The sequence below is a fragment of the Hypanus sabinus genome, unplaced genomic scaffold (assembly GCF_030144855.1).
Source record: "Hypanus sabinus isolate sHypSab1 unplaced genomic scaffold, sHypSab1.hap1 scaffold_162, whole genome shotgun sequence".
NCBI lineage: Eukaryota > Metazoa > Chordata > Chondrichthyes > Myliobatiformes > Dasyatidae > Hypanus > Hypanus sabinus.
Genome location: NW_026779700.1, coordinates 446,729 through 471,198, shown reverse-complemented (window position 1 = coordinate 471,198; position 24,470 = coordinate 446,729). Strand labels below are relative to the sequence as shown.

Sequence of the window (24,470 nt, the reverse complement as noted above, 5' to 3'; positions counted from 1 at the left end):
CAGGTAACTCCGCCCACCCCTGAGCTCCGTCTTTGTTCGGTTAAACCGTCGGCTCGCGAGCTCCGCCCTCCGCCTCTGGTCGGTTCGTTTGCCCAGACCGCGAGCCCCACCTTCCTCGCTGCTTTATTGGTCGGTCAGTCCGCCAATCCTGCTAGCCCCGCCTTCCTCGCTTCTTTATTGATCGGTCTGTCCACCAATCCTGCTAGCCCTCAGTCATTCGTTGATTTATATACCCAAGGCTCGAGCTCCGCCTGTCAGTGAGTGTGAGGAGGGTCTCGGAGAGGGAGGGTCTGAGGGTGAAGAGGGTCTCGGTGAGGGAGGGTCTGAGGGTGATCAGGGTTTCACTGGGGGTTGGTATGAGGAGGGCCTCGGCAAGGGAGGGTCTGAGTGTGAGGAGGGTCTCGGAGAGGGTCTGAGTGTGAAGAGGGTCTCGGAGAGGGAGGGTCTGTGTGAGGAGGGTCTCGGAGAGGGAGGGTCTGAGGGTGAGGTCTCGGTGAGGGAGTCTGTGAGGAGGGTCTCGGTGAGGGAGGGTCTGAGGGTGAGGAGGGTCTCGGTGAGGGAGTGTCTGTGTGAGGAGGGTCTCGGAGAGGGAGGGTCTGTGAGGAGGGTCTCGGTGAGGGAGTGTCTGAGGGTGAGGCGGGTCTCGGAGAGGGTCTGTGTGAGGAGGGTCTCGGTGAGGGAGTGTCTGTGAGGAGGGTCTCGGTGAGGGAGGGTCTGAGGGTGAGGACGGTCTCGGAGAGGGTCTGTGTGAGGAGGGTCTCGGTGAGGGAGGGTCAGGGTGAGGAGGGTCTCGGTGAGGGAGTGTCTGAGGGTGAGGCGGGTCTCGGAGAGGGAGGGTCTGTGTGAGGAGGGTCTCGGTGAGGGAGTGTCTGAGTGTGAGGACGGTCTCGGTGAGGGAGGGTCTGAGGGTGAGGAGGGTCTCGGTGAGGGAGGGTCTGAGGGTGAGGAGGGTCTCATTGAGGGAGGGTCTGACGGTGATCAGGGTTTCATTGGGGGTGGGTATGAGGAGGGCCTCGGCAAGGGAGGGTCTGAGTGTGAGGAGGGTCTCGACGAGGCAGGGTCTGAAGGAGCGGAGAGTCTCGGCGTAGGAGGGTGAGGAGGGTCTCAGCGCGGGTGTCTGAGGGTGTGGAGGGTCTCATTGAGGGATGGTCTGAGGTTGAGCAGTGTCTCGCTGTCTGAGGAGGGTCTCAGTGAGGGAGGGTCCAACGTTGATATAGGTTCCATTTAGGGTGGAATGAGAGTGAGGAAGTTCTCGCTGAGGGAATGGCTGAGGATAAGGGAGGGACTGAGAGTGTAGGTGAGGGGGATAAAGAGGGTAAGTAGGATCTCAGTGAGGGAGGGTGTGATGGTGATGAGATGGACTGCGGGAACCTGGGATGTAAGCGGACAGAGTCAGCTGAATCAGCTCCAGACATGGGCTGAAGGATCTCCTCAGTGGGATGGATTGGAGGGCGCTCCCTAGCATGAGGGATGGATCAGAGGGAGTTCCAGAGGTCGAGAGACCATCGGACGAGGGATATCCCTAGGGTGAGAGATGGCCGGGTTTGAGGGACACACTTGAGGGAGCTTCTGCGGTACTGGTATGGTCTGTTGTGAGGGAGCACACTGCGGTGAGGGACGGATCTGAGGGAGATACTGAGGAACTGGGGTAGTCGGTGTGAGGGAGCTCTTGGGGCTCAGTGAGTTGAGTGGGACCTCCTCAGGGTGAGGAACAGACCAGAGGTAGCAGAATGGTCTGGTGCAAGGAGGCTCCCCCGGATGAGGGACAGTGTTGAGAGGGAGCTCCCGAGGGTGAGGGATGGTGTGTTGAGAGGGAGCTCCCGAGGGTGAGAGATGGTGTGTTGAGAGGGAGCTCCCGAGGGTGAGGGACGGTGTGTTGAGAGGGAGCTCCCGAGGGTGAGGGTCGGTGTGTTGAGAGGGAGCTCCCGGGGGTGAGGGACGGTTTTGAGAGGGAGCTCCCGAGGGTGAGGGACGGTGTGTTGAGAGGGAGCTCCCGAGGGTGAGGGATGGTGTGTTGAGAGGGAGCTCCCGAGGGTGAGGGGCGGTGTGTTGAGTGTGAGCTCCCGAGGGTGAGGGACGGTGTGTTGAGGGGGAGCTCCCGAGGGTGAGGGACGGTGTGTTGAGGGGGAGCTCCCGAGGGTGAGGGACGGTGTGTTGAGAGGGAGCTCCCGGGGGTGAGGGACCGTGTGTTGAGGGAGCTCCAGAGGATGAGGGACGGTGTTGAGAGGGTGCTCCCGAGGGTGAGGGACGGTGTGTTGAGAGGGAGCTCCCGAGGGTGAGGGATGGTGTGTTGAGAGGGAGCTCCCGAGGGTGAGGGATGGTGTGTTGAGAGGGAGCTCCCGAGGGTGAGGGGCGGTGTGTTGAGGGGGAGCTCCCGAGGGTGAGGGACGGTGTGTTGAGGGGGAGCTCCCGAGGGTGAGGGACGGTGTGTTGAGAGGGAGCTCCCGGGGGTGAGGGACCGTGTGTTGAGAGGGAGCTCCAGAGGATGAGGGACGTTGTGTTGAGAGGGAGCTCCCGAGGGTGAGTGACGGTGTTGAGGGAGCTCCCGAGGGTGAGGGACGAGTCTGAGGTGGGCAGAGTCCCAATGATCAGAGTCCACTGATGACGGGTCTGTTACAGGAAGGTGTCAGACTGAGAGCGACGGACTCTCCGTGTCAGAGGCAGAGGCAACGTCTGGTGAGGAGCCACAGGGGAACATTGAACAACAGATGGAAACCAGGCTGAGGTGAGAGTTGGAGCTGAGACTGGGAGGGTGAACATTTCCTCTGGTCTCACTCCCCACTGAGATATCACTGCTGTCCCATCCATGCCCCTATTATCCTGAATTAATTTCTACAACACTGTCCACCATGACCCTCTGCTCTAGAATTACCTCCCGAGACCCCTCCACCACTGAGTGTATTGTCTACCCCTCTATAAGATGACCACTCATTCTCCTACCCTCCAATGGGGACAAAACAAAAAGTCCCAACCTGCTCACCTTCAGTCCATAACTCAATCCCACGAGTCCTGGCAACATCCTGGTAAATCTCCTCTGCACTCCGTCCAGCTTCATGATATTGTTCCTGTCGCAGTGTGACTAAACCTGAGCATAGTATTCCAAATCTGGCCTCACCAACATCTTGTACAATGTCAGAACATAGAAATAGGAGCAGGAGAAGACCCACAGACACGAGACAATCTGCAGATGCTGGAAATCCAAAGCAACACACACAAAATGCTGGAGGAACTCAGCAGGCCAGGCAGCATCTGTGGAAAAGAGTAAACAGTCGACGTTTCAGGCTGAGACCCTTCATCAGGACAGAAGGGAAAGAAGGGAAGTCCGATTAAATAGGTGGGGGGAGTGGAGGAGGAAGTACAAGGTGGTGGGTGATAGGTGAAACCGGGAGAGGGGGAGGAGGTGAAGTAAAGAACAGGGAAGTTTGATGGAAGAGATAAAGGGCTGGAGAAGGGGGATCTGATCGAGGGCAGAAGACCATGGGAGAAAGGGAAGGGTAGGAGCACCTGAGGCAGGTGATGGGAGGGTAAGGAGGTAAGGTGAAAGAGGGAAAAGGGAATGGGGAATTGTGAAGGGGATTGGGGCAATTACCAGAAGCTCAAGAAATCGATGTATATGCCAACTGCTTGGATGCTCCCAGACAGAATATAAAGTGTTGCTCCTCCAACCTGAATGTGGCCTCATCACGACAGTAGAGACCATGGACTGACATGTAGGAATGGGAATGGGAAGCAGAATTGAAATGCGAGGTCACTGGGAAATCCTGCTTTTTCTGGCAGATGGATCGTAGGTGCTCGGTGAAGCGGTCTCCCAATTTTCACTGGGTCTCTCTGATATACATGAGGCCACACCTGGAGCACCGGATACAGTCGATGCCCCAACAGACTCACAGGTGAAGTGTCAGCTCACCTGGAAGGACTGTTTGGGGCCCTGAATGGTGGTGAGGGAGGAGGTGCAGGGGCAGTTGTGACTCTTGTTCCGCTTGCAAGGATGAGTACCAGGAGGAGATCAGTGGGGAGGGACGAGTGGACAGGGAGTTGTATTGGGAGTGATCCCTGTGGAAAGTTGGGGTGGGGAGGAGTGCAGGGGAGGGAATGATTTGCTTGGTGGTGGGGTCACGTTGGTGCTGGCGGATGTTATGTAGAATTATGGGCTGTATGTGAAAGCAGGTGGGGTGGTAGTTGAGGAAAAGAACTCTATTCCTGGTTTGACGGCAGGAGGATGGGGTGAGAGCAGATGTGTGTGAAATGGAAGAGATGTGGGTGAGGGCAGGGTTGATGGAGGAGGAAGGGAATCGCTTTTCTTTGAAGGAGCAAGACATCTCAGTCATTCTGGAATGAAGGGTGATGGGGATTTTACAAGTGACGGGGTGGGACGAGGTATGGTCCAGGTAGCTGTGAGAGTCAGTGGGTTTGTAAAAGTTATCAGTAGATAGACTGTCTCCAGAGATGGAAATAGAGATTGAGAAAGGGGAGGTATAGACGAGGTAAATTTGAGGGCAGGGTGGAAGTTGGAAGCAAAGTTGATGAAGTTGACGAGCTCAGCACGGGTGTAGGAATCAGCACCAATGCAGTCTTTGATTAGCATAGGAAGAGTTGGGGAGCAATATCAGTGTACGCTTTGAACAGGAATGTTAAATGTAGCCGACAAAAAGGGAGGCACAGCTGGGACCTATGTGAGTGCCCATGGCCACACTTTTGGTTTGAAGGTGGTGGGAGGAACCGAAGGAGAAATTATTGAGGATGAGGACCAGTTCCACCAATCGGAGGAGAGTCGTGGTAGAGGGGAACTGGTTGACTGATGTTCTGAAGAAAGTGGAGAGATTTAATGCCCACCCGATGGGGGATGGAAGTGTATTGGGTCTGGACATCCATAGTGAAAATGTAACGATCAGGACCAGGGGGCTTAAAGACATTGAAAAGATCAAGAGCACGTGAAGTGTGACGGATGTAGGTAGGAAGGGACTGACCAAGGGGAATAAAACAGTGGAGGTATGCAGATGTAAGTTCAGTGGGGTAGGAGCAGGCTGAAACACTGGGTCTACCTGGACAGTCAGGTTTGTGGATCTTGAGTGGGAGGTGGAAACAGGAGGTGCAGGTTAAGGGAACTATGAAGTTGGTGGCAGTGGATGGGAGATCCCAGAGTCGAGGTCAGTGACAGTGTGGGAGACAATAGTCTGGTGCTCCTTAGTGGGGTCCTGTTCAAGGATTAAGTAGGAGGAGTTGTCTGAGAGTTGGTTCGTGGACTCAGCAGGGTAGTGGTCAGTCCACCAGACTACTACAGCACCCCACCCTTACCTGGAGGATTGATAGTGAGGTTAGGATTAGTGCGGAGAGAGTGGAGAGCAGCGTGTACAGAGGGGTGAGGTTGGAATTGGAGTGAGGAGGGTTAAAGTTGAGACAGTTGGTGTTTCGCAGGCAATTGGCTATAAAAAGAAGAGCAGGCAGAAGACCAGAGCACAGTGTCCAGGAAGAGGAGGGTTGGAGATGGGAGACTGGGTAATCGGTGCGGTCTGCAGAGTCCTTGCCAAAGACGTAAGCATGGATACAGAGGCAATGGAAGAAGAGTTCAATGTCACGGTGAGTGCAGTGGGGCAAAAGTGAGGCCTTAATGAGGACAGAATGTTCTGCCTCAGAGAGGGGAAGGTCAGAGGGAATTGTGAAGTCCCGGCACGGATGAGAGTTGGGATCAGAATGGGGAAGAGGGTTGGTAGTGTCTGAGGAGAGAGGAGGGTTGGAGTGTCCAGGGAAGGTGGGGTTGGAGGACGATGGAGGCTCTGTGGACCCAAGAGCTGACGGTGGGGCCTGAGAGACCCGGGACTGCAGAGTGGTGGTGGGGGAAGGGGAGACTGGGGTTCCAGTGGCAGCGTGTAAAGTCTCGGCCTGGAGGCGACATTGTCAATGTCCAGGCTGGAGTCGGAGTTGGAGGTTGTGCAGTTAGCAGTTTGAAGGTGTCCATGGTCATTGGAACCAGCACTGACGGCAGTGGAAACCGGGTTCTGAATCCGCTCGGGATCATTGGAACTGGAGTTGGTGATATTAGTGTCACTGGTACGGAGATGTCAAAAGCCTTTGGGACTGGGGATGGATTCAGAGAGATTCGTAATCTGGGGGCATCCGATGGTATCGAGGTCCAACCGGGCGGCAGCAGGAACTGTGGTCTCGGGGTGTCCAGGGCCACCGGCGTTAGACACAGTGAGTCTTTGGTCTGCAGCTTGCAGGGATAAGTGCCAGGAGGAGACCAGTGGGGAGGGACGAGTGGACACCAGGTATCTCCTCATGGTGGAAAGTGTGGAGCGTAGAATACGTAGGGAGAAGCAGCAAGAGAAGCAGTCAATTGAACGTGGGGCTGGGGAATGGCTTTATATGCTCCTGGTATGTCAGTATAAACCAGGTCCAGTGTATTTTCACCTCTGGTACCAAAACCAACATGGTGGTGGAATTTAGGCAGATGACCGGTCCAAATCGCAATCACTGGGATAGGGTGAAGTTTGTCTTTAAACTAAATAATAGGTTCAACATTTCAACAGTTTGGAAAGTGAGGATGAAGTAAAAGGGAAGGCGAGTGCAGGAGAGGTTACAAAAGTCTCCAGAAAGGGATATAAATTTAACTTCTGGTAACATGGGGGGAAAATTGAAAAGGGTGATGGACACAGCACTGAAAGTGTTATCTTCTAATGCTCAGGTATGACGTCGTGGGCATCACTGAGTCGTGGTTGGGAGTTTAACATGCACAATGTATCGAATGGATAGGAGGGTAAGCAGAAGGGTTGGGGTGGGAATTGAATTCTGAGATGGAGTTGGCATCGGATTGAGAATATGTAGAATCCTTGTGAGTAAAATTCAGAATCTGCAATACTAAAAAATCCCAGATGAGAGTAGTATCACACTGACACAGAGGTGTCAAGAAAACAACCTCTCCCTCAATGTCATTAAAAATAAAGGAGCTGGTTGTGGACTACAGGAGGAATGGAGAGAGACTAGCCCCTATTGACATCAATGGATCTGAGGATCTCACTGAGGATCTCACATGGTCTGTACATACCGGCTGCATGGTTAAAAAAGCACCACTTTCATCTCAGACAGTTGAGGAAGTTTGGTCTGGACCCCCAAATCCTGAGAACTTTCTACAGGGGCACAATTGAGAGCATCCTGACTGGCTGCATCACTGCCTGGTATGGGAACTGTACTTCCCTCAATCACAGGACTCTGCAGAGAGAGGTGTGGACAGCCCAGTGCATTTGTAGATGTGAACTTCCCACTATTCAGGACATTTACAAAGACACGTGTGTAAAAAGGGCCCAAAAGATCATTAGGGACCTGAGCCACACCAACTACAAACTGTTTCAGCTGCTACCATCCAGGAAACAGTACCGCAGCGTAAACACCCAGACCAACAGGCTCCGGGACAGCTTCTTCCACCCGGCCATCAGACTGATTAATTCACGCTGATGCAACTGTATTTCTATGTTATATTGACTGTCCGGGTGTACGTAAGATTCATTATAAATTAGTATAAATTGCACATTAAAATAGAGACATAACATAAGTGTAACATCTGTGCCCCCAATTTACCCCCATTCGCCTACGGTGAACCACTGCTGCCCTGCCAATAGTGCAATACTTCAGTGTAAATACGGTGTAATGCCCCCCCCCCAGTACACGCCCGCAACACAAATATCAGACAATGCACCAAAGGCGAGTACATAATTACAATTTTATAGTTACTTCTTGGTGATGGGTTAGTAGAAACAGATAACCTAAAAATGCCAAATCAGTAAGTTTATCAGTTTGTGCACATAATATTTTAATACATTGGCGCTCACGCCTCCGGTTCCATCCACAACGACCTTCCGAGCCTTCGGCCACCGTCCGAACCTCCGACGTCCAGTATCCACTGCCCTGGAACCGCTGTCCGCTCCTCACACGTCATCCTCCTCGCTCGCCTCCCGAGAAAAGACCGTGAACTCCTGCTCATCTCACAGATACAAGATAGCATAACAATTCTCCATTGGCTAGTTCCCCCCTTAGCTACAGTTATAACCCCGACATTCCAGATACAGAAACCCATTACAGCATTAAGTAACATTACAGGGAAGTATTTTCATTTTAACAATACAAAGAAGCCATTTTGTTAGCCTGAACAGTTAACACCACAGTTACTGAGAGCCCTACATACGATTTTTACTCCTGTATATGGAGTTTGTAAGTTGTAAGTTCAATTCCAATTCAATGTACTCAGGCCTCAGAACAGTAACTAGGATGTAGGCTACAAATTGCAACAGGAGATAGGAAGGGCATGTAAAAAGGACAATGTAATGATAACCATGGGGGTTTCAATTTGCAGGTAGATTGGGGAAATCATGCTGGCGTTGGATCCCAAAAGAAGGAATTTGTAGAATGCATATGAGATGGATTTTCAAAGCAGCTCGTGGTTGAGCCCACCAGGAGAAAGACGTCTGAACTACTTTATTACTTTACTTTATTACTTTATTGTCGCCAAACAATTGATACTAGTACGTACAATCATGACAGTGATATTGATTCTGCACTTCGTGCTCCCTGGCGTACAAATCAATAGTAAATATAATAAAAATTTAAATTACAGATCATAAATTAAAAAAAAACAGAAAAGGGTAAGGTCGTGAAAAAAAACAAGAGACAGGTCTGGATATTTGGAAGGTACGGCCCAGATCCAGATCAGGATCCATTCAGCAGTCTGGAAAGAAGCTGTTCCCCAATCTGGCCATACAAGTCTTCAAGCTCCTGAACCTTCTCCCGGAGGGAAGTGGGACAAAGAGTGTGTTGTCTGGGTGGGTCGTGTCCTTGATTATCCTGGCAGCTCTGCTCCGACAGCATGCGGTGTAAAGTGAGTCCAAGGATGGGAGATTGGGTTGTGTGATGTGCTGGGCTGTGTTCACGATCTTCGGCAGCTACTTCTGGTCTTGGACAGGACAACTTCCATACCAGGTTGTGATGCACCCTAGAAGAATGCTTTCTACAGTGCATCTATACAAATTAGTGAGGGTTTTAGGGGACAGGCCAGATTCCTTCAGCTTTCTCAGGAAGTAAAGGTGCAAGGGGGCCTACTTGGCAGTGGACTCTGCTGGGTTAGACCAAGTCAGGTCATTTGTGATATTGACCCCAAACAGCTTAAAGCTTTGACCTGCTCCACCTGCGCACCACCGATGTAGATGGGGTCGTGCAGTCCGCTACTCCTTCTGCAGTGAACAACCAATTCCATCGTCTTGCTGATGTTGCGGGATAGGTTACTTTTGGCAACATGCCACCAGGTTCTTAATTTCCTCTCTGTACTCAAACTCATCATTACCTGAGATAAGGCCTACAATTGTGGTGTCATCAGCAAACATATATTGAGTTCGATGGAAACGTGGCTACACAATCATGGGTGTTCAGTGAGTACAGCAGGGGCTGAGTACACAGCATTGTGGGGCACCGGTGCTCAGAGTGATTGTAGAGGGGAGCTTGTCCCCTATTTTTACAGTCTGGGTCCTGTCTGTGAGGAAGTTGAAGATCCAGCTGCAGATCTGAGTGCTAAGACCCAGTGTCTGGATTTGGTGTTGTGTAATGAGACAGAGATCAAAATATGATGGAATTCACCCTGCAGTTTGAGAGGGAGAAGCTAAAATCAGATGTATCAGTATTACAGGGGGGTAAAGGGAACTACAGAGGCATGAGAGAGGAGCTGGCCAAAGTTGATTGGAAGCGGACATTATCAGGGATGATGGCAGAGCAGCAATGGCTGGAGTTTCTGGAAGTAATTTGGAAATGCATGATAGATAAATACCAAACATGAAGAAATATTGTAAAGGGAAGATGAGGCAACTGTGGCTGTAAAGGGAAGTTAATGACAGCATACGATTGAAAGCAAGAGCATGCAGTAAATCAATAATTAGTGGGAAGCTGGAGGGTTTTAAAAACAAAATGAAGGCAATAAAAAAAGCAATCATGAGAAAAGAAACAGGTGGAAGATGACACTGGAGAGGACATAATACAGTATTAAGAAAGGCGGACAAACTTAATAAGTATTTTGAATTCTTCTTCACTGTGAAAGACACCATCAGTCTGCCAGAAATTCGAGTGTCGGGGGCAGAAGTCAGTGTAGTTGCTATTATGAAGGAGAAGGTGTTTGGGTTGGTGAAAGGTCTGAATGTCGATAAGTCACCTGGACCAGATGGACAACACCCCAGGGTTCTGAAAGAGGTGGCTGAAATGACTGTGAAGGCATCAGTAGTGATCTTTCAACAATCACTGGATTCTGGGATCATTTTGGAGGAATGGAAAATTGTAAATGTCACTCCACTCTTTAAGAAGGGTGGGAGGCAAACAACAGGAAATCATTGGCAACAAAAAACCCACTCCGGTTCAGAACAATGGACTGTTCATTTCACACATGCAGTTGTAACCTGTTGAAAGCCACAGATGCAAATTCACCCACAGATGCAAATTCACCCACAGACAGAAGTGAGAGGAGTTCCTGGAATAGTGTGGTGAGGTGATACTGAGAGTGAGACAGAAAGGTGGGGGGAGGGGAAGGTGAGAGAGGGTCAGAGGTATGATATGTAGTTTGTGGTGCTGAATACTCAGTTTCTCTGCAAAACATTATAAACTCTTGCTTCTGTGGCCATTACAGTTCCAATAGGAACATCCCTCTGGTTAATTCTGCCCTGTTCTGTTCTCCTGTTTGCCACCGGATGCAAACAGACTGAGAACAGAGGGGTTTTCACATCAGAGACACAGGTCACATTTGGTGAAAGGTCACAGGTCAAAGCAAGAGGTATTGGCACAATGTGAGGTGTTGGGGGGTGGGGAAAGTGGAGAGGAAGAAAGTGAAAGACAGTTAAGGTGAGAGAGAGGAAGGGGAGACACACACACACAAACACACACACACACACCCCTCCCCACCATTGAGCACAACTAGAAGGAGCACTGACACAAGAAAGCTGCATCCATCATCAGTGACCCCCATCCAGACCGTGCTCTCTTCTCACTGCTTCCATTGGGCAGGAGGTACAGGAGCCTCGGGTCTCACACCACCAGGTCAAGAATAGTTATTACCCTTCAATCATCAGGCTGCTGAACCAGTGAGGATAACTTCACTCACCTCAATACTAAACTGATCCCTACATCTTGTTCACCTTAATGTGTATTGCAACCAGGGATATTGATTAATTTAACTGAAAATTTGTATTTGTGAATCACGTGCTCCTTTTTTCACATTGGAACCAAAAAAAACCAGGGAAAATAGCAAAACATGGAAAAACCAGTGTGTTGTGCGTGTTGCTTTGACCCCAGCATCTGCAGAGTCTTTTGTGTTTAAGAAGGCTTATGCAATGCTTGCATTTGTTAGTTGAGACACTGAGTTCAAAAGTCAAGAGGTTATGGTGGAGTCGGGGGAGGGGGAGGGTAAGTGAGTGGGAGGGTGAAGTGAGAAGCTGGGAGGTGATAGGTGGAGCCAGGCGAGGGGGAGGGTAAGTGAGTGGGAGGGTGAAGCTAGGGGGTGATAGGAGGAGCCAGGTGAGGGGGAGGTAAGTGAGTGGGAAGATGAAGTGAGAAGCTGGGAGGTGATAGGTGGATCCAGGTGAGGGGGAGATAAGTGAGTGGGAGGGTGAAGTGAGCAGCTGGGAGGTGATAGGTGGAGTCAGGCGAGGGGGAGTTAAGTGAGTGGGAGGGTGAAGTGAGAAGCTGGGAGGTGATAGGTGGAGTCAGGCGAGGGGGAAGGTAAGTGAGTGGAAGGGTGAAGTGAGAAGCTGGGAGGTGATAGGTGGATTCAGGTGAGTGAGTAGGTAAGTGAGTGGAAGGGTGAAGTGAGAAGCTGGGAGGTGATAGGTGGAGCCAAGCGAGGGGGAAGGTAAGTGAGTGGAAGGGTGAAGTGAGAAGCTGGGAGGTGATAGGTGGAGTCAGGTGAGTGAGTAGGTAAGTGAGTGGAAGGGTGAAGTGAGAAGCTGGGAGGTGATAGCTGGAAGAGGTAAAGGGTTGAAGAGACCTGAAACGTTGACTCTTTATTTCTCTGCATAGATGCTGCCTGACCTGCTGAGCTCCCCAGTATCTTGTGTGTCCGATACACAGCCCAGTGCAGAATGTTTTGTCAGGGGTTTATCCCACTCCCTAATTCATGGGTTTAATTCGACTCTCTGGTCTGTGTGTCCATTCCTGTCCCGACACACAGAGCCCTTTTCCTGCCCTGAGCTGTTGCCGATGCTGTGTCCATTGAAGAAGTTTGGAAAATGAGAACAATGGACTCTTCATTCCAGGCGGCTGGGATACATGTCAGCTCCCTTACTTTGCATGTTCACCCATATCTTATCTTCAGCCGCGTCGCTACCCCGCCCTGTGTTCTTTCACACCAGCAGCCAGTGTGGAAGGTAGTCGGGGCCAAGGCTGACACCACTCATGTACTGACCCGGAACTGAGGAGGATACAGCTAGTTCCATCTCCCTCCATCTCTCACACAGACTGTAAACCGTGGTCAGGCTCAGGTATCTGTGATCTGTGCTGTTAACAGACATACGTGTGAGTGTGTGTGTGGGGGGGGGGCGGGGGACGAGGGGGTTTCCCATTGAGAATCAGTGTGTCGGGGGCAGTTTCCTATTGAGGGTCAGAATGTGTGTGTGTGTGTGTGTGAGAGAGAGAGAAGGGGGGCTGTTCCCCATTGAGAGTCAGAGGTGTGAGTGTGTGTGGAGGGGGGTGGGTGAGGGGGTTTCCCATTGTGAATCAGAGTGTGTGTGTGTGTGTGTGTGCTCTCTGCATGGGGACAGGGTTTGGTGGAGGGAAGAGATCTGAAGAGGGAATGGGCTGGATGGATGCAGGGACATTAACGCAGGTGGAGTTTCTGAAAGGAGAGAGGGAGATCTCACCCATCTTTGTGTGGTGGGAGGGAGAGAGATAGGGGGGCAAGTGAGACGTGTAGGTATCTCACCCCTCTCTGTGTGGTCTCAGTGTGAGAGAGATGGGCAGACAGACTCAGGTGGTTTATCTGAGATCCCAGAGAGAGAGAGAGAGAGATCTCACCTCTGTTGTGTCCCAGTGAGAACGTGGTGTATCACACCCACTAGCGATGGATCCTCAGTTATTGTCCCAGTTTGCACTCTGTTCCATACCCCACTGCCTCATTTCTCTCTGATTTAAATTACCTTCAGAATCAGGTATATTATTAGTGACCTATGTCCTGAGATTTGTTGCTTTACGGATGCAGTGCAGTGCAATGAATAAAATATACTATAGATGATAATAAGAGATGTAGAAGAACATTGATGAGAAAATTAAATTATGTTTTTCCCCCTTTTAGCCAGGAAGATGAGGGTCCCGTTGCTGGTTCTGGCTTTGCTGGGTAAGTAATTTCCAACAGCAAGGGGAAGTCATGGCAAGGCAAGGGTTAATTAATGTCAAGGCAAGAATGAATCGTAGACCACGTGCAGACAGCCCTGGCAACAAAGGCCTGTAAAGAGCATTGCTCCCATTTTGTTTTTACAAAACTATAAAGTTTTATTCACTCACAAAACACAAATACAGTATCAATGATTTACAAGATTGTTCGCAATTTCAAATTAAAATATGGTTATTACTAACTACAAAACACTCAATTCCCTGGAGGACCCACCGTCCCAGGAAATCCCCCTGTACCCATAGTGATCGCATGCTCCATCTCTACATGATGGTAACCCCAGAAGAGGGACAGGCATTCAGCTTGGGCAGAGCCCTTGACTGCCTGGACCCACGAATGGCCATCTCGGCCAGGTCCAGGAACAAGCCCACCAGTAGATTCTCTGAGTGACCCAACCCCCTCCGTACTGGGTGACCATATATCAGGAGCACAGGGCTGAAGTACAACCAAAACGTGAGCAGCAGCCCCTTCAGATACTCAAACAGGGGCTGCAACCTCTCACACTTCATATAAACATTGTACACTGACTCCTCCCAGCCTCACAAAGGACAGGTGAACCGGGTGTCTGAGAAACGGCTCAGAAATCTATTGCACGGCACAGGGGAAAAGTTCACTCAACTTCACTGGCCCCATCATTGAAATGTTCCCACAACCTATGGACTCACTTTTATGGACCCTTCATCTCATGATCTTGATATTTATTGCTTATTTATTAATCATTATTATTTCTTCTTTTTGTATTTGCACAGTTTGTTGTCTTCTGCACTCTGGTTGAATGGCCCAACTGGTCGGTCTCTCATTGATTCTGTTGTGGTTATTATTCTATAGATTTATTGAGTATGCCCACAAGAAAATGAATCTCAGGCTTGTATATGGTGAATATCTGTACTTTATAATAAATTTACTCCGAACTTTGAAATGCACCTTATGCTAAATGTCACTCTTCTAGACTATGTTTTATAATTAGTTATTTGTGGTAATATTACTGGATGTGTTGTTGGGAGTTATATGCACTGTGTTGTGCACCTTGGTCTGGTGGAATGTTTTTTGGCAGAATATGTGTATGCGGTTGAATGGTGGTAACCTTGAACGTGAGAGTCCATTTAATCAGTGACAGTAGATTTTATTTATTGTCTGTGTCAAGAAGCAAGAGCAACATATAACTTCACTACAATTAATGGGGATAAAAGAACACAATAGATTACAGGAAAGTTAGTAATCAAAAGTTCGGCATGTTAAGGGCAAGATCCTTAACAGTGTTGCTGAGCAGAGAGATCTTGGGATCCAAGTTCAAAACTCCTTGAAAGTTGCCCAGAGTTCAATAAGGTGGTGAAGAAGGCTTATGGAATGCTGATTTTGTTCGTTGAGGCATTGAGATCAAAAGTCAAGAGGTTGTGTTGCAACTTTGTATAACTCTGGTGAGGCCTCGTCTGGGGTATTGCAGACATTCTGGTCACCCCACTATCGGAAGGATGTTGAGGCTTTGGAGAGGGTGCAGAAGAGGTTTACCAGGGTACTGTCTGGTTTAGAGGGCATGTGCTATCACGAGAGGCAGGATAGATAGGTCGTTTTCTCTGGAGCAGTGGAGACTGAGAGTAGATCAGATAGAGGTTTATAAGATTATTAAAGGTATAGATAGAGTGGACAGAGGGTATCTGTTTCCCAGGGTTGAAATGTCTAATACCAGACGGCATGTATTGATAGTGAAAAGGGGTAGGTGCAAAGGGGATATGAGGGGTGAGTTTTTACAGAGAGTGGTGGACACCTGAAATACACTGCCTGGTATGGTGGTAGAGGCAAATACATTACGAGACACTTAAATAGACATGTGGATGTGAGGACCATGGAGTGATAGGATCATTGTGTCGGTAGGATGGAAATGTTTAAAATCAAAGTAAATTTTATTATTAGAGTTCATATATCACCAAACACAACTCTGAGATTCATTTTCCTGTGGGTAGACTCAGCAAATCTACAGAATAGTAACTGTAACAGGATCAATGAAAGATCAAGAAGAGTGCAGAAGGCAACTACAGTGCAAATGCAAATAGAAATAAATAGTAATAAATAATGAAAACATAAGACCACAAGACATTAGGCCATTCAACCATTGAGTCTGCTCTGCCATTACATAAGACAATAAGACAAAGGAGCAGAAGTGGGCCATTCGACCCATTGAGTCTGCTCCATCATTTCATCATGAGCTGATCCAATTTTCCCTTTAGTCCCATTCCCCCGCCTTCTCACCAGAACCTTTGATGCCCTGGCTACTCAGATACCTATCAATCTCTGTCTTAAATAAACCCACTTGCCCTCCATTGCCGCCCGTGGCAACAAATACCACAGATTCACCACCCTCTGGCTAAAAAAAAAAATCTTCGCATCTCTGTTCTGAATGGGCGCCCTTCAATCCTTAAGTCATGCCCTCTCGTACTAGACTCCCCCACCACGGGAAACAACTTTGCCACATCCATTCTGTCAATGCCTTTCAACATTCAAAATGTGTCTATGAGGTCCCCCTCATTCTTCTAAACTCCAAGGAGTACAGCCCAAGAGCGGTCAAACGTTCCTCATACGTTAACCCTTTTATTCCCGGAATCAACCTAGTGAATCTTCTCTGAACCCTCTCCAATGTCAGAACATCCTTTCTTAAATTAAGATCCCAAAACTGAACACAGTACTCCAAGAGAGGTCTCACCAGTGCCTTATAGAGCCTCAACATCACATCCCTGCTCCTATACTCTATTCCGCTAGAAACGAATGCCAACATTGCATTCGCCTTCTTCACCACTGACTCAACCTCGAGGTTAACCTTAAGGATACCCTGCATGAGGACTCCCAAGTCCCGACGCATCTCAGAACTTTGAATTCTCTCTCCATTTAAATAATAGTCTGCCCGTTTATTTCTTCTACCAAAGTGCATGACCATACACTTTCCAACATCGTAATTCATTTGCCACTTCTTTGCCCATTCCCCCAGTCTATCCAAACCTCTCTGCAGACTCTGTTTCCTCAGCACTACCAGCCCCTCCACCTATCTTTGTATCATCAGCAAACTTAGCCACAAAGCCATCTATTCCATAATCCAAATTGTTGATATACAACGTAAAAAGAAGCGGCCCTATCACGGACCCCTGTGGAACACCACTAGTAACTGGCAACCAACCAGAATGGGATCCCTTTATTCCCACTCCGTGCTTCCTGCTGATCAGCCAGCACTCTATCCACGTATGTAACTGTCCAGTAATTCCATGAGCTCTTCTCTTGTTTAGCAGACTCATGAGCAGCACCTTGTCAAAGGCCTTCTGAAAATCCAAATACACAACATCCACTGCATCTCCCTCGTCTAGCCTACTTGTAATTTTCTCAAAAAATTGCACTATGTTTGTCAGGCAGGATTTTCCCTGAAAGAAAGCATGCTGAGTTCTGCCTATCTTGTCATATGCCTCCAGGTCCCCATAACTTCCTCCTTGACAATCGACTCCAACAACTTCCCAACCACCGATGTGAAGCTAACAGCTCTATAATTTCCTTTTTGCTTCCTTGCCCCCTGCTTAAATAGCAGAGTGACATTTGCAATCTTCCAGTCCTCCGGAACCAGGCCAGAATCTATCAACTTTTGAAAGATCATTGCTAATGCCTCCACAATCTCTGCTGCTACTTCCTTCAGAACACGAGGGTGCATTCTATCTGGTCCAGGAGATTTATCTACCCTTAGACTGTTCAGCTTCCTGAGTACTTTCTCTGTCATAATTGTGATTGCGCATATTTCTCTTCCCTGGCAATACTGAGTGTCCAGTATACTGCTGATGTCTTCCTCAGTGAAGACTGATGCAATATACTTGTTCAATTCCTCTGCTATCTCCTTATCTCCCATAACAATTTCTCCAGCATCATTTTCTAAAGTCCTATATCTACTTTCACCTCTTTTACTCTTTATATACATGAAAATGCTTTTAAGTATCCTCTTTGATATTATTTGCTAGCATCCTTTCATAGTTCATCTTTTCCCTCTTAATGACCCTCTTAGTCTCCTTTTGTAGGCTTTTAAAAACTTACCAATCCTCTGTCTTCCCACTAATTTTTGCTTCCTTGTATGCCCTCTGCTTTGCTTTTACTTTGGCTTAGACTTCTCTTGTCAGCCACGGTTGCACCCTTTTTCCATTCAAAAATTTCTTCTTTTTTGGAATATATCTGTCTTGCACCTTCCTCACTTCTCGCATAAACTCCAGCCACTGCTGCTCTGCCGTCGTTCCCACTAATGTCCCTTTCCAGTCAACTTTGGCCAGTTCCTCTCTCATGCCATTGTAATTTCCTTTACACCAGTGAAATATTGACAGATCGCATTTCAGCTTCTCCTCAGATTTAACAATGAACTCAATCATGCTGTGATCACTGCCTCCTAAGGGTTCCTTCACCTCCATCTCTCTGGTCACCTCTGGTTCATTACATAATACCCAATCTGGTACAGTCGATCCCCTTAGTGTGCTCAACAACAAGCTGTTCTAAAAAGCCATCCCATAGACATGCTACAAATTTTCTCTCTTGAGATCCAGTGCCGACCTGATTTTCCCAAACCACTCGTATATTAAAATCCCCCACAATGATCATAATACTGCCCTTCTGGCAAGCCTTTTCTATTTCCTGTTGTAATTTGTAGTCCACATCACTGCAGCTGTTCGGAGGCCTGTATATAACTGCATTCAGGGTCCTTTTACCCCTGCAATTCCTGAGCTCAACCCATAAGGTTCTGTACCTTCCGATCTTATGTCAACTCTTTCTAATGGTTTAATAACATTTCTTACCAATAAAGCCACGCCACCCCCTCTACCTACCTGCCTATCCTTCCGATACACCGTGTATCATTGGATGTTCAGCTCCCAGAGACATGCATCCTTTAGCCACGTCTCAGTGATGAGAACAATATCATACCTGCCAATCTGTAACTGTACGACAAGTTCATCCACCTTATTCCTTATGCTGCGTGCATTTAAGTATAACACCTTAAGTCCAGTATCTGGCACTTTCTGCATTGATTGCACTGCAGCTCTTCCCAATGGCTGAAAATTTGTCCCATCACCTGCCTGTCCTTCCTGACATCCTTACTGCTCACTATCATAGACTTATTTCCGTTTTCCCCCTCCTCTGCTCTATCATTCCAGTTCCCCCCACCCCTGCCAAATTAGTTTAAATCCTCCCTACCAGCTCTATTGTCAACGCCATTCGGCTCGACAATTCAACCACCGGGGCAAGACATGTTAAAGTGCCGGGGTTAGGACTGAGCTTAAGTTACCACTCAATGCACTTCAGTAAACTATTTAAGAACTTTTTAAAAGCTATTTATTAATGCTTTTTGGGAGGGTGATTTTAGATGCATATCATATTTATACTGAGTTAAATACTGTATGTAATTAGTTTTGCTACAATAAGTGTATGGGACACTGGAAAGATGTTGAACTTCCCCTTGGGGATGAATAAAGTATCTATCTATCTATCTATCTATCTATCTATCTATCTATCTATCTATCTATCTATCTATCTATCTATCTATCTATCTATCTATCTATCTATCTATCTATCTATCTATCTATCTATTGAACCAGGATATTGGTCCCCTTCGGGTTCAGGTCCTTTTTGAACAGGTCATACTTCCCCCAGAAGAGATCCCAGTGATCCAAAAATCTGAAGCCCTGCCCCCTGCACCAGTCTCTCAGCCACGCATTCATCTGCCTGATCCTACTATTCTTGTCCTCGCTAGCACGTGGCACAGGTAGCAATCCTGAGATTACTACCCTGGAGGTCTTGCTTCTCAACTTCCTTCCTAACTCCCAGAAATCTCTCTTCAGGACCTCCTCCCTTTTCCTATCTATGTCATTGGTACCAACATGTACCGAGACAGCTGGCTGCTCGCTCTCTCCCTTCAGAATATTCTGGACGCGAAACGAAACATCCCGTATCCTGACACCTGAGAGGCAATACGCCATGCGGGTATCTCTGTCAGGCTCACAGAATCTCCTGTCTGTTCCCCTGACTATGGAATCCCCTATGACTACTGCATTCATCCTCTCACTCCTTCCCTCCTGCACAACAGTGCCAGGCTCAGTGCCAGAGATCCAGTCACCTGTCAGGTCATCCCCCTCAACAGCATCCAAAACGATATACTTGTTGCTGAGGGGGGCAGCCACAGGGGTGCTCTCCACTATCCATGCATTTCCCTTCCCTCTCCTGACAGTCACCCAGTTTTCTGACCCCTGTAGCCTAGGGATGACTACCTCCCTGTAGCTCCTGTCTATCACCTCTTCACTTTCCCTAGTAAGCAATAGGTCATCAGGCTGCAGCTCTAGGTCCCTAACACGGTCTCTGAGGAGCTGCATCTCTGCACCTGGCACAGACGTGGCCACCAGGGAGGCGGGACGACTCCCAGGATTCCCACGTCTGACACCCTGAACAAAGCACAAATCCTGTGGACATGCTACCTAATTCTACAGGAATGAAACAAGGAAAAAATAAGTCTACTCACTCACGTACCTCGCCAAACACACAAACTTTTTAAACCGTTAGCTTGTACCGTTAGCGGTGTGAGCCCTGCTGTTCCATTTTCTGTCCGGGCCGATTCGCCAAGGGGAAGAAAGAGCTGGTGCCTGACTCTCGCCTCTTCCCGTTTCTGCCTAAGCCCGTTGAGCCAACACCCTGCACTCCACTGCCCGCTCCGACTGCTGCCTGCTGTATAGGGTGGTCTTTTTAAACTCTCCACGCTGTCACACGTGCCTGTGCAGTCTCACCCTTCTTGTACTCCAAGAAGTTTCCAAAAAAGCTGCCTTCTTTCGGAATTCAGCTCTCACGCCGCCCTTCTACTCCCGATCGAAAAAGCATGGCTGATTCTGGATCCCACAACCCCGTTCATCTGCCTTCTTGCCATATCCTTTGATGCCCTGAACGATCAACTTCCACCTTAAACATACACATGAACTCGGCCTCCGCCACAATCTGTGGTAGAGCACTCCACAGATACACTACTCTCCGGCTAAGGAAATTTCTCTTTGCCTCTGTTCTGAAGGGTCACCCCTCAATTTTGAGGCTGTGTCTGTTAGTTCTGTATACCCCCACCAGAGGAACCATCCTCTCCACACCCTCCTTATAAAATAATGAGATAAAGAGTCCTTAAAGGAGATCATTGCTTGTGGGAACATCTCAAGGGATTAGTCTCCTGGTGGCGCTCATGGAGTGAGGCTTATTTGGGCTTTGCTCCATTCCCTTTACCTTCATTACCTGTAGCCACCCTTATTTACTCTCTTTTATACCTACGCCAAAAGGTTTATGTCACAGATATACTTTTGGACTTTGATTTTAATTCACTGGAAATGAATACCAGATCACGAGAAGCAAAAAACGGGAAAGTTTCGGATCCGAATGGAAAAAGAGATGGTGATTCTAAACAATCTAAGCAGCCTCCGTTAACTGTTGAAGCAATGTGGAAACTTATAGATGATACAGTGACTCAAAAATTTGCCATGTTTGAAGGAGTTTTAATGACTGTCGAGGATAATTTTAGATCGCTTAAACGTGAAGTTGAACTGCAGCAAGCAACAAATTCAGAACTTGATGAAGGCACTCGGCAAAGACACCGAATAATCACAACTTTGGAACAAAATTTAGCTTCGATATCTCAACAACAGGATTGTTATAAAATTAAAGTTATCAACCTTGAAAATCGATCTTGAATGCAGAATCCATGGATAATTGGGCTCCCTAAAGATGTTGAGGAGGGTGATCCTATTAAATTCTTTTCTTAATTTTTATTCGATGTGTTCGGCACAGAAGTCCTGGATGGCCCTCTATTAATCGACCTTGTCCATTGCTCTTTACATCCAAAATCTAATCATCCACGGCCAGAAATTATTCGTCTCCATTACGTTCATATCAAGTAACATCTGAATCGCTTTGCTCGGTGGAAAGGCATGTTTGAATTTAAAGATTTGAAATTCCGCTTCATTGAAAATTTCACCCCTGACATTCTGAAGGAATAAATGGCGTTTAAATCTCTGATGTCGAAGTTTTTTTGAATGGGTTTCTGCTCTGCTTCTTTTCTGCTCGATGGAGGATCATTCTCTCTGATAATTCCCGTTTGCTCTTCAAGACATTAAATGAAGCTCAAAAATTATTTTGACCAGCAAACCTCCTCTACTACGGCCTGACTTGGGTTAGTTTATTTTTGGTTTTTACTTAAATTTCTAAGCTATTTACCAGCTTATTGACTGGGTCAGTGAGAATGCGAGGGTTCTCTCTTCTGGTTTTTACTGTAGGTTTTTTTTAGTATTTTTAGATTAACTTTTCTGTTCCCTTTTGGGATTCTGCTTTTTTCTTTATTTTTTGAAACTATTTAGTAAATGATTTGGTCTTTGATTTTTTTTTCAATGGAGATACATTCTCTTTTTTTTTACATTTTAAGATGTTGTTTTGCTTTCTTCTTCCCATAGGACCTTATTTTCTTGCTGCATCATTTTCAATTATTTGTGTGGCTTTTCTTTTTGGTTTGGACTGGAGGTATTTTTAGTATTTCTAGGTCCATTCAAAAATCTGATGGCGGAGGGGAAGAAGCTGTTCCTGAAACGTTGAGTGTGTGTCTTCAGGCTCCTGTCCCTCCTCTCTGATGGTGGTAATAGGAAGAGGGCATGTCCTGGGTGGTGGGGTCTTGACTGATGGATATTGTCTTTGTTGATTTCTATTGCACATTTGTTGCTTGTCAGTCTTTGTTTGTGTGTAGTTTTTCATTGATTCTATTGTATTTCTTTGTTCCACTGTGAATGCCGGGAAGAAACTGAATCTCAGGGTATTATATAGTAATATGTAGCAACACACACACACAATGCGGGGGAAATTCAGCAGGTCAGGCAGCATCTATGGAAATGAATAGTTAGTTGATAATTTGGGCCAAGACCCCTCTTTAGGACTGAGAGGGCAGGGGGAAGATGACAGAACAAAGGTTGGGGGGGGGGCAGAGTGGTCAGCTGGAAGGTGACAGGTAAAGCCAGGTGGGTGGGAAGGTCAAGGGCTGGAGAAGAAAGAAACTGATAGGAGAGGAGAGTGAATACCATTGGAGAAACGGAAAGAGGAGGAGACCCAGGGGGAAGTTTAAAGCAGGTGAGAAGTAAAAGATCAAAATGGGAATATAGGAAGGGAGTGGAGTAAATTTTGTTCATCGGAAGGAGAAATCGATATTCATACCATCAGGTTGGAGGGTATCCAAATGGAATATGAGGTGTTGCTCCTCCACCTTGAGGGTGGCCTCATCTTGGCACAAGATGTGACTCCACCACGTCTGTTCTCAGGATGTGGTTTCCATTCCAGGGTATCAGAGATGTCCTCCTGCTTTAATGAATGGGGTTTCCCTCCCTCTACTATTGATGTTTCCCTCACCCTTATCTCCTCCATTTCCCATACATCTGCACTCACTCCATCTTCCCGAGTCCCTCGTCTTCACCTACCACCACTTCAGCCTCAGCATCCAAAGCATTATCCTCCACAATTTCCTCAATCTCCAAAGGGACCCAACTGCAAAACATATCCTTTCCTCACCCTGCCCACCACCGTCTGCAGGGATTGCTCTCTCCATGATGTCCCTCCTCCCTCCACTGATCTCCCTCCAGGCACTTATCCCTGCAACTGTCCATTCACCTCCTCCCTCACCTTCATTGACGGCCCCAAGCACTCCTTCCAGGTGAGGCATCAGTTCACTGAATCTGCCGGGAATATCTATTGTTCCCATTGTGGCCTCCTCTACATTGGAGAGACTCATTGTAAACTGGGGGACTGCTTCTCAAGCATCAATACACCATCCGCTATAAACGGGATTTCCCGATGGCCAAACATTTAAATTCCGATTCCCAGTCCCTTTCCAATGTTGTTGATCTATAGCCTTGTCTTGTGACAAGATAAATCCCCTTAAAGTCGAGGAGCAACACTTTATATTCCTTCTGCGTAGCCTCCAACCTAATGGTACGAATATCGATTTCACCTTCCAGTAAACAAAATTCTCCTCCCCCTTCGTCTATTCCCCTTTTACTTCTTAGCACCAAACTATTACTTCCTCCTGGGTCCACTCCTCCTGCCATTTCTCCTATTGTCCACTCTCCTCTCTGATCAGATTTTTTCTTCTCCAGCCCTTGACCTTTCCCACCCTCTTGGCTTCACCTATCCTCTTCCAGTCAGCCTCCCTCCCCTCTCCCACCATTTAGTTCAGGATGGGGGTTGTGGTTGGCAGAGGAGGAGGATGGGATACATGAGCTGTATATTAACACTGAACATTGTTCTGTCCCTCAGTCACAGACTCCGCACTCGGTGATCCGTGTGTAAACCACACCGTCCTGGATCAGCCCTGGAGGAGCACAAATTGTTACAACACTGAATGCACCGGAGGACAATTGATGGATGATGGAAATCTTGAAGTGGTTTGGTACAGACTGAACAGGTAAAGTGAGGAGATCATTGCGAAGAATCTGGACACAGATGGGAAGGTAAACAGGGGAACAAGGGGTGTGTGAATGGGAAATGCAGGGAGACTGGGATCATCAGTGACTACACTGAGATGGGGAGTAAATACAGGGAGAGGGGAGATCCCACATTCTCGGGGTAGAGACAAGGGGGAGGTACAACAGAGAGGGAATTCCCAGGATTGGGGTGTTACTGACCAGAGACAGGGTACGGACAGGGTGAGTGTAATTTCCCATGTCTCTCTGAGTGAATAAACTCCCTCAGATCAGGGACTGACTCTCTGATTGTTGTTTCAGTTCCGGAGGATGGAAGATTCCAGAGACGGTCGTTCCCCAGGATCACTGTTCCGGGGAGACCCCAGGCTGGTTAAACGATAGGGTCAGAGTTTACATCAGTGGGGCTCGGTTATTTTTGGGGAGGGTCAAACTGATGACCTGGATCTCTTCAGAGGGCGGTAGCATGGACACAGAACCCCATCTCCCTGAGAGGTCTCCCCACAGTCACTCAGACCGCTCTACGGTCTTGTATCGTCATGGAGTCCGGAGGAGGAGTGACAACTTCCTGGAGTTGGGTTACA

General features: G+C 47.9%; 1 long non-coding RNA gene across 1 annotated transcript; it reads left to right on the top strand.

Moving 5' to 3' along the window:
* Positions 1-1,330: 1,330 nt before the first annotated feature.
* Positions 1,331-24,034, top strand: LOC132387184 (uncharacterized). The gene is made up of 4 exons (XR_009509794.1): positions 1,331-1,527; positions 2,620-2,725; positions 13,307-13,348; positions 23,723-24,034. It is a non-coding gene; the product is annotated as an uncharacterized LOC132387184 (long non-coding RNA).
* The last annotated feature ends 436 nt before the right edge of the window (positions 24,035-24,470 follow it).